Raw genomic sequence first — 11094 nt, forward strand, 5'->3', positions numbered from 1 at the left:
CCTCCTTTGTCGTACCATACTGGCGTGCCGGCGCTTGACGTAACGCCGTAACAAAAATAGGTCTGTTAGACTGGTTTCCATGGTGTGAAATTTTTTGCAAGCCGTCACTTGCTTTAATCATGAATAAATGTCTGAGTGATGCTGAATGTCATTATCGTTGCGTAAAGAAAAGTATTATCTTCTCAATTACTTTCGTATCGTTAGTTGTAATTTTGTATATGAATTAGTGAATTTACTCATGGCCATTTTGTTGTCTGTGCAACGGCCTTGCCGCAGTGGATACACCGGTTCCCGTGAGATCACCAAAGTTAAGCGCTGTCGGGCGTGGCCGGCACTTGGATGGGTGACCATCCAGGCCGCCATGTGCTGTTGCCATTTTTCGGGGTGCACTCAGCCCCGTGATGACAATTGAGGAGCTCCTCGACCGAATAGTAGCGGCTTCGGTCAAGAATACCATCATAACGACTGGGAGAGCGGTTTGCTGACCCACGCCCCTCCTATCCGCATCCTCCACTGAGGATAACACGGCGGTCGGCTGGTCCCGGTAGGCCACTCGAGGCCTGAAGACGGAGTGCATTTTGTTGTCTGTGCCTATTTTTACTGTCAGAACTCAAATTAATAATCAAATTAATTAATTTAATAAGATTGAACCTTACATTGCTGGTATATCCATGTACCACAACAATAAAATAAAAACAGTGAATAGTTGAGGGAGTATGAATGAGAACAGTGGTGTATTTAAGTTTACAAAAATAATGACAATTTTTATTATTCCTTTTATAACTACAACGAGCTGATAAATCTTACACAAAAAAAGACAAGTCAGAAAAGGGATGGTGCTTGACTGCCAAAGCATTCATTGGGATGGAAGGTACACAAACTCTCCCCTGAATTAATCATTTTTGCAACACAATCTGGCTTTGTTTACATGAACCCACTGCGAGGCCCAACTCTATTCAAATGGAATCAACTAAGACCAAGTATACCACAAACTGCGGTTGACCAGAGAACAGGGAGCCGTGAGTCTCAGTTAACCACCTTATGCTTGTGCACCATTGTTTTACCGTTTCAACTTCATTCTAGCTGCAGCAGAAAACAGCACGCTGTGGGTGAGGAGCGGACTGGCGTTCTGATTATCAGATTGCGGGAACCTTCCCCGTCAGAGCTCTGAAATCCCGACAGATTTCAGTGTGAGATACACGCATTCACCGGTCTGGCCAAACGAATTTGACTCGAACGACGGTGTTCGCTGGAGTTGTCAAACTTCAGACACCCGGCTCAGGGCGAATAAGTTCGCCCTTGTGACACATGACATGTCCGAGATGGTGTGAAGTTCCACTGTCGGTATAGTTGGAAACTGCCAGTGGCTCTTAACCACCACAACAGACAGACCACAAGTCTCACGCACTAGGGAAACATCTGAAGCTCTCCACCAGGCAGAAGTAAAAGATAAGCCAAGAATAACAAGTACTTTCCACCAACACTCAGTACGGTAGCCGAATTATCAAAAACAGAACCCATATTGGATAAACCTATCGAACTATCCTCTACTCATTGAATAATCCCTCTTGTCTGTTCTCTTGGCCCAATAGCCAATCGAGAGACATCACCGGAGTTCCCCTGCAGGGAGAGCAAGCCTCTGCTTTGTTTATCCTAAGAGTAGCCAATCAGCGACTCAGAATCTCTCTGGCTTGACAGAAGAAGACTAGGGAGGCATCGTTCTCACGGTAAGAATGACCATGTTTCGGCAAAAATCATCTGCCTAGTTGCGACCACAGTTCCACATTTACGGAGAGATCTAATCTTTCTACGCCGACCATTTCCAATTTCTGGAAGCTTCCCCGACAGTCATGCCCATGAAATACATGTTTTTACCGCTTGCTAAGAGAACCGGTGGCTTCCTGGTGTCAGGAGGGATACGGTCTTGCCTCCATTAAACACATGCACCAGCCACTCTGTCGCTATCATTCCAGCTTCTAACATGAGGATGCACAGAGTTTTATGGTGTTCCCGCCATTTGTACAAAAGCTCAGTTTACAGCCGTCTCTTTTAAATGGCTTCCTCCAGCCACATTCCGCCAAGTGGCCAACTTTGTGATGGACTACCCTACCACCTGGCCCTGGTAAAATGTTTTGGAACCGGTGCAGTCCTGTCCGACCCCAAGTGAAAGAAGGAGCGTGCTATGGACAGCAGTTCCTCTGCAAGTACGATCCACTGAGTGCTGCCTCCCAGAATTGCTTACACAGCCTGGTCGATGCAGTCAGAATTCTTGCACTTCAATCCATTTCTCTCTCTCCTCCACTACGGCCCCTCGGGTACAAGTTCTCTACAGGTTACTCATGTAGTTATAAGAACATTTTGCCCACACTTTCCTGATTTACAAGTCATAAATCACACATACCAAATTTAGTACTGGGGAACACGGAGATCATGACCTAAAATATGAATATTGATCTGACTGACAGTGCTGGTGAAGTGAGGGAGTGGCATGGCACCTCTCATTTTCATGAAAGAGTAAACATTAAGGTGAATTTTTGATATTAATTTATTTATTCTTCGGTCCCATCTTTCTGAGACTTTATTAGTGCGATGGTGCCTTCACTGCAACTCTCTTGGCATTTGTTCGTTATCGAGCCACAGGCCCACTAAAGAATCATAAGTCCTGAAGCATTTGGTTTCCAGGCGTGCTCTCCCGAATACACAGCCAACCATCATCCAGCATTAGAATTATATATTAATACCTTCAGCTGCTGACGGGCGTTGATATATATCCACGGGGACAGGTGAAAATGTGTGCCCTGACCGGCACTCGAACCCGGGATCTCCTGCTTACATGGCAGACGCTCTGTCCATCTGAGCCACCGAGGGCACACAGGATAGTGCGACTGCAGGAACTATCTCACGCACGCCTCCCGCGAGACCCCCATTCTCACCTTATATGTCCACACACTGCATTCGCAGTGTCCCTCCCCAGCACACTCGTTACTCGTGGAAGACGTTGTTACCAAGTCCCGTAAGGGTTCGGGTAACATGTGTGCATCCGCACAGAAGAAGAAGGTCACGACCGGTATTGCCAGAACTATATACTTATATGGATATGGTGTGTGTTCTTTCGGACACTACGAATGTAGTGTGTGGGCACATAAGCTGAGAATGTGGGTCTCGCGGGAGACGTGCGCGAAATAGTCCCTGCAGTCGCACTATCCTCTGTGCCCTCGGTGGCTCAAATGGATAGAGCGTCTGCCATGTAAGTAGGAGATCCCGGGTTCGGTTCGTGGCACACATTTTCACCTGTCCTCGTTGATATACATCAACGCCCGTCAGCAGCTGAAGGTATCAATACATAATTCTAATTTCTTTCTAGACGGCTGCAGGTCAGCAATGGTGTCTGTTCTTTCGAACATGTCTGAGAGAACAGACAACATATCCATATATCATCCAACATTTCCAGAGGAAGATGACCTAGAGCAGAACACATTCTTATGTGACAGCGTATTTCCTCGTTTTCCTTGTAGACTGGAACGCGGCAGGAATATTGAACTTGTTTCCGCAAACGTTGATTAAAATGGTAACTGCAAGCCAAGCATTCACCTCTGTTCCAGGAAACAAACTGTTAGCTGCTTGGACGATGGCAATTTCGATATCCATCATCCAAGCACGCTAGTTTTAATAGCTTGAAGGGAACGTTCATATGTTACTCACTTTTGTACGAGTATTTGGCGCCGCGCGGGATTAGCCGAGCGGTCTGTGTGGCTGTTCCCGGCGGAGGTTCGAGTCCTCCCTCGGGCATGGGTGTGTGTGTTTGTCGTTGGGATAATTTAGGTTAAGTAGTGTGTAAACTTAAGGACTGCTGAACTTGGCAATTAAGTCCCATAAGTTTTCACACACATTTGAACATTTTTTTTTTTTTTTAGTATTTGGCAGCAAAGGATAAATAACTGGAATGGTTTTTGTTTCCTCCCTAGAACTATTACGGTCAGCGTAGAGTATAAACAACTGTCCAAACTGCTTCCTCGAACGTTCAAGCCACAAACAATGATTCTGAGTTTGATAAACTGGCAAACATCAGTAGTCTGTCATTCGGTCCCCTGTCACCATCTGCAACTAAAAATTTGTTAACATCATCCATTAATAAATTATTTCCTTGCAAGGACATTCCTCCAGAATAGGCGGGTTCTGGTGCAGTTCCCATATATTTTCGCCTAAAGCGTTGTAACGATTGTTTCGAATTTCTGTGTGATAGTAATGATGTTACTAAATCGTAGCTTCGATTGAAGAGCTTCCCTACTATCCAACGTAAACTGATGAAACTGTAGCATCAGTTTCTTTTGCCCGTGTCTTTGCGCTGACAAAATGTTTTCCGCAATTCATTTGCTGCTTCATCTGGAAGACAATGGGCTACCCAAACACTGTGGTATTTTTTGTGGGTACTATGCCTTTGCGTTTATTGTTTCTAAAGTTAACACGACGCCAGTAAGTGACTCCTTGTTTGTTTGTACAGCCCACTATATACCAATGCGTGTTGTAAATCAGTAAAGTTCAAAATGGTTCAAATGGCTCTAAGCACTATGGGACTTATCTGAGGTCATCAGGCCCCCAGACTTAGAACTACTTAAACCTAATTAACATAAGGACATCACACATATCCATGCCCGAGGCAGGATTCGAACCTGCGACCGTAGCAGCAGCACGGTTCCGGACTGAAGCGCCTAGAACCGCTCGGCCACAGCGACCGGCTAAATCAGTAAGGTTTTCTCTTTGGTGATCTCGGTGGGCTCCATTATCTCAGCACTAAAATACGGAACACTACTTGCCAGAGGTCAGCTACAGTACTGAATTCTGAGAGAAAGCCAAGCACACTACGAAGGTGTGGGGACGGGGAATTTAGTGCAGGAAATGAGCTTTGGCCTTCCCTAGAATACGTCGCAGATAGCGCTGGATAGAGCAGTGTATCTTACTCCTGGAACACTTTGTGCACGTTCTACAGTGTCCTAGGCTTCGTGCAAATGCCAACACATTCCATCTCTGTATAGGTGTCACTCTGTGCAAGTATCACAAACTCTCTGTTACCCTGCTCGGCCCCCCGCACCCCTTTCCACCGGCCGACAGGTCGCGTAACACCTTATGACCTTTTCCTCAGGAGGGTACATTAAGGATCGTTTTTACGTACTCCTACTGCCAGGAACACCGGAACGGCTCAGGAAACGATTCACTGCTGCTGTGATGACCATCGAGAGGATGTTGCTGTACAGGGTGTCCCATTTTAATGTATACCGGCCGATATCTCTGCAAAAAAAAAACTCTCTAGTAAAACATGTAAGGCTTGATGAGCGTCATGGAATGGTTACCTCTAAATGACCTTGAACCCTGTTTTCAAGGTCAGACCAAGGTCAAGTTCAGTTTTGCAAATGGTAACCCCTATTTTTTGTTCATATTCGTGTTCTAAGCGAAAAAATACGCATAGTTTGTAAGGAACATTTTTTTCGAAAAATCAATGGTTTGTCGCCAGGGGGCACTTCATTATTAACTTTCCCAGATTACCAGTATCTCGAGAACGAAGCGAGGTCGGTAAAAATTTTCAATGGAAATCTTGTACGGTATCTGAACTCTGTCCATGGTGATATTTTGGTGAACTTGAAAAATGGCCTTGAAACTCCTCAGTAGGGATTAACCTGAAAGCAAATACCATCGGCATTAGTGGAACCCAAAGTGCAACACTTGGAGGGTGCCGAATCAGAGATCAGCACTGTGCTTTTACCGGCACAGTCAGAGAAGAGGAGGATGGAGCTTTGAGACTGACTAATAAGCGTCTTTGTGGGGGAATTTGAAATCATGACCGGGGGTTCAGAGAAATTTTACCTTTGGAGACTCTGAAAATTTCTCGGCTGTGATCACTTAGAATCATTCTGGCGTGACTCGCACGATTTTTTCTCTTATGGACTTATAAAAAATGTGTGTTAAGGGATTTAGAAAAATTCCACTTCGTCGAACTCTGATGAATTTCGTCTCGTGGGACTCAGAACAATCTCGTCTCGTGAGACTCTAATGAAGTTTTTGCAAATGCGTACAAGCAAAATTACTCTCAAAACGTTTGTTTGGAACCCATAAGAGAAAAATGTATCTGGGTCACCTTATCTCGCAATAGATTTCCTCGGGCCCGTCTTTCGTTTCTGCCTTCTCATTTGAAAAGGACTGATTATCATGGGGTATTTCATTATTTTATTATTTACGTCAGTATCGAGATATGTAAAGGTGCTCTCATGAAAGACACACATCCATTCGACACCTAAGTAATTTTCTGAAAGAGCGCACTTGAATACTGTATGTTTTGGCTTCACGTTGTGGCGTACACAACAGCAAGCATGTGTAAACAAACGTGTCGCGTACACTGTAATAAAACAGTTGTCCTGCAACAAGCTTGTCGGATGTTTCGTTGAACGATAAACCTAAGAAAACCAATAACAGTAAAAGTAATCAATCCAATTTACTTTTCGACTCTAATCTGGTAGAAATGGCTGATTACAAGCCGTTAGAAATAGTGAGAGTCGCTATAATTACGCAGCCGTGCAAAAAGTGTATGCCGAAAGGTATCCAGATGCCCTTCATCCCACGAAGGTTACAAGTAAGTCTCTGTTAAGACGAGCTGAAAGAGGGACCTTGAAAAGGCAGAGACGAAAGACGGGCCCGAGAGAGGCGATTGCGCCGGGAGTTCGTGCTATCGTCGCTGAAGATCCACACCTTCCGACTTGACAGATTCAGCGAATGCATGGCGCCCTTCGATCAACGGTATCTCGTGTTTTAAGATACTTTAAATTCCAAACATATCGCTTCTATATCACTCAGGCAATTGAGCCTGGGGATCCTGAAAGACGCCTGGCGTTTTTCACCTTTTTCCTTCACACGCACTCTCTTCACAAAGGAGATAAACTTCGACAACATGGGAGGAGTCAATCCCCATAACGCACACTCCTGGGCAGAAGCAAATCCTCACTTTCAACGAGATCACCGGACACAGAGACGGTGATCAATCAATGTTTGGGCGGGCATAGTAGGAGATTACGTGCTGGGTCCTGTTTTTTATGGCGAAATGTTGAACGGCTCGCGCTATCTTCATATTCTCCAGAATCTTGTGCTTCTTTTACTAGAAAATATCACCCTACACATACGAGCACGTATGTAGTTTCAACATGACGGCGCCCATGCACATCAGAACTTACCTGTCAGAAGGTACATTAATGCAACTTACCGGCCAAGATCGCCAGACTTAACATCATTGGACTTCTTATTATGGAAAGCTGTGAAGCAGGAGGTGTAATCCACTCCCTCGACGATGCCAGAAGATATGAGAGAAAGGATTCTGGCGGCTGTCCAGGCAATCGCCCATCAGACACTGAATGGTGTCGAGACCAGTCTCCGACAGAGTGGGTAAATGTGTATTAAGCGAAATGGGCAGTTCATCGACCAGATGAGATCCTAAATTTCCAGTGAGAACCATCTTAATCAGTCCTTTTCAGCGCTAACAATGTGCGAAGTCCGCTGGGCGCCTCCACGTGATGCACATTGGGTTCCGCTAATGCAGAAGGTATTTGCTTTCAGGTTAATCCCTACTGAAGGATTTGAAGGCCATTTCACCAGTAGCCAGAGATCAGAAACCTTACAAGATTTTCATTGAAAATCTTTCCTGATCTCGCTTCGTTCTCGAGATACTGGTGATCTGGGAAATTTACAATGAAGTGCCCCCTGGTGACAAACCACTGGTCTTTCCAAAAAAAATTTCCCTACAAATTAGGCATATTTTTTCACGTAGAATGCGAATGTGGAATATAAAATAGGGGTTACCATTTGCAAAAAATAACTTGACCTTGGTTTGACCTTGAAAACAGAGTTTAAGGTCTTTTCGAGGTAACTACTCCATGACCCCCTTCAAACCTTACATCTTTTACTAGAGAATTTTTTGGCAGAATTGTGCCGCTCCAAAGTTATCGGCCGATATAGATTAAAATGGGACACCCTATACAGGGTGTTACAAAAAGGTACGGCCAAACTTTCAGGAAACATTCCTCACACAAAGAGAAAGAAAATATGTTATGTGGACATGTGTCCGGAAACGCTTACTTTCCATGTTAGAGCTCATTTTATTACTTCTCTTCAAATCACATTAATCATGGAATGGAAACACACAGCAACAGAACGTACCAGCGTGACTTCAAACACTTTGTTACAGGAAATGTTCAAAATGTCCTCCGTTAGCGAGGATACATGCATCCACCCTCCGTCGCATGGAATCCCTGATGCGCTGATGCAGCCCTGGAGAATGGCGTACTGTATCACAGCCGTCCACAATACGAGCACGAAGAGTCTCTACATTTGGTACCGGGGTTGCGTAGACAAGAGCTTTCAAATGCCCCCATAAATGAAAGTCAAGAGGGTTGAGGTCAGGAGAGCGTGGAGGCCTTGGAATTGGTCCGCCTCTACCAATCCAACGGTCACCGAATCTGTTGTTGAGAAGCATACGAACACTTCGACTGAAATGTGCAGGAGCTCCATCGTGCATGAACCACATGTTGTGTCGTACTTGTAAAGGCACATGTTCTAGCAGCACAGGTTGAGTATCGCGTATGAAATCATGATAACGTGCTCCATTGAGCTTAGGTGGAAGAACATGGGGCCCAATCAAGACATCACCAACAATGCCTGCCCAAACGTTCACAGAAAATCTGTGTTGATGACGTGATTGCACAACTGAGTGCGGATTCTCCTGAGCCCACACATGTAGATTGTGAAAATTTACAATTTGATCATGTTGGAATGAAGCCTCATCCGTAAAGAGAACATTTGCACTGAAATGAGGATTGACACACTGTTGGATGAACCATTCGCAGAAGTGTACCCGTGGAGGTCAATCAGCTGCTGATAGTGCCTGGCCGGCCGTGGTGGCCAAGCGGTTCTAGGCGCTTCAGTCCGGAACCGCGCGACCGCTACAGTCGCAGGTTCGAATCCTGCCTCGGGCATGGATGTGTGTGATGTCCTTAGGTTAGTTAGGTTTAAGTAGTTCTAAGTTCTAGGGGACTGATGACCTCAGATGTTAAGTCCCATAGTGCTCAGAGCCATTTTTTTTTATAGTGCCTGCAAACGCTGTACATGGTACGGAAACAACTGGTTCTCCCGTAGCACTCTCCATACAGTGACGTGGTCAACGTTACCTTGTACAGCAGGAACCTCTCTGACGCTGACATTAGGGTTATCGTCAACTGCACGAAGAATTGCCTCGTCCATTGCAGGTGTCCTCATCGTTCTAGGTCTTCCCCAGTCGCGAGTCATAGGCTGGAATGTTCCGTGCTCCCTAAGACGCCAATCAGTTGCTTCGAACGTCTTCCTGTCGGCATACCTTCGTTCTGGAAATCTGTCTCGATACAAACGTACCGCGCCACGGCTATTGCCCCGTGCTGATCCATACATCAAATGGACATCTGGCAACTCCGCATTTGCAAACATTGCACTGACTGCGAGACTACGCTCGTGATGTTCACTAACCTGTTGATGCTACGTACTGATGTGCTTGATGCTAGTACTGTAGAGCAATGAGTCGCATGTCAACAGAAGCACCTAAGTCAACATTACCTTCCTTCAATTGGGCCAACTGGCGTTGAATCGAAGAAGTACAGTACACACTGACGAAACTAAAATGTGCTCTAACATGGAAATTAAGCGTTTCCGGACACATGTCCACATAACATCTTTTCTTTATTTGTGAGTGAGGAATGTTTCCTGAAAGTTTGGCCGTACCTTTTTGTAACACCTTGTATAAGAGCAGTCGATACCACACAGGGGCCATCGTTCCGTTAACAGAGGCTGGCACTCGCGCTTCCGATGTTGCCCGACAGCGACAGCGACTGGGACCGGCGCCGCCCCACCGCCGACCTCACGATTGCCACGCCCCCTTAGCTGCGGCGCCACCGGTGCCACGGATCAAGTGGAAAGAGACCGTCCGACTGCGGTTCTGCCATGAGTTAGCTGCAGCCGAGTTCAAATGGTTCAAATGGCTCTGAGCACTTAATATCTGGGACTTAATATCTGAGGTCATCAGTCCCCTAGAACTTAGAACTACTTAAACCTAACTAACCTAAGGACATCACACACATCCATGCCCGAGGCAGGATTCGAACCTGCGACCGTAGCGGTCACCCGGTTCCAGACTGTAGCGCCTAGAACCGCTCGGCCACCCCGGCCGGTCAACAACTAAGAAACGGAAGTTGCGTGTAATGCAAAATAAACGAACTACTTATTTTGACAAAAGGGCTTGGTGGAAATCGTCTTTTTGTGACAGTTATTTAAACAAAAATGTCTCCCATAAAAATTCATGCATTGAAAATTACACGTGATGGTCAGAAATTGTGTTCTACATGATATCCGTTAAATCTGAAACAAATGTTTAAAGTGGCAGTACTCATTACTGTTGAGCTGTGGGGGACACTACAGTGGTTATGTCAGTGGAGTCGTACACGATAGAAGCTGGTTTGTAATGTTCTCCGTGCTATTCGATTTTAGTTTGTGAGAATCTAGTCTTTGTTTCTTTATTCTATCTTTTCTCACGCACCCAGTGCACTTTAAATGCTGCCACTCTTCGCACTTGTAGGCAGGTGCGATGTACGAACTGTTCGGCGTTATGAATATTACCGCCATTACTATTCTTAGCATCGTGGTCGAAAGCTGAAATTTATTTAACCACGTGACGTCATCAGGTACTGTTGTAATGTTTTTCCCTTTTTTACATACAACGACGACGACAATACAAATACAATGCTGAAAACACATTTATCGTTTACCTGTAGTGAGACAGTCACAAAATGTCTCACAGATTCTTGCTTTTCCAGTAACATGTACGATTAGATGTAGGATTAGAAAGAATTTAATAGACGTCAGAGAACATCCAAGACATGCATATTCAATAACCTATTTTTCTGCAATCCTCAAACATGCTGTTTTGTCAAACGTACATTGCATTCTTTATTATGTGATCTTATCTTTTGCATTGAGAGTTTTGCGATGAAATATCTTCAAAATGTATGCCTGAACTTTGTTGTTTCTGTAATA

At 45.1% G+C, this 11094-nt stretch overlaps 1 pseudogene; it reads left to right on the plus strand.

Annotated features, from left to right (window-relative positions):
* The first annotated feature begins 257 nt into the window (after positions 1-257).
* LOC126413486 (5S ribosomal RNA) lies at positions 258-375 on the plus strand (annotated as a pseudogene).
* Positions 376-11094: the final 10719 nt, after the last annotated feature.

Source organism: Schistocerca serialis, chromosome 7 (genome assembly GCF_023864345.2).
Source record: "Schistocerca serialis cubense isolate TAMUIC-IGC-003099 chromosome 7, iqSchSeri2.2, whole genome shotgun sequence".
NCBI classification, from domain to species: domain Eukaryota; kingdom Metazoa; phylum Arthropoda; class Insecta; order Orthoptera; family Acrididae; genus Schistocerca; species Schistocerca serialis.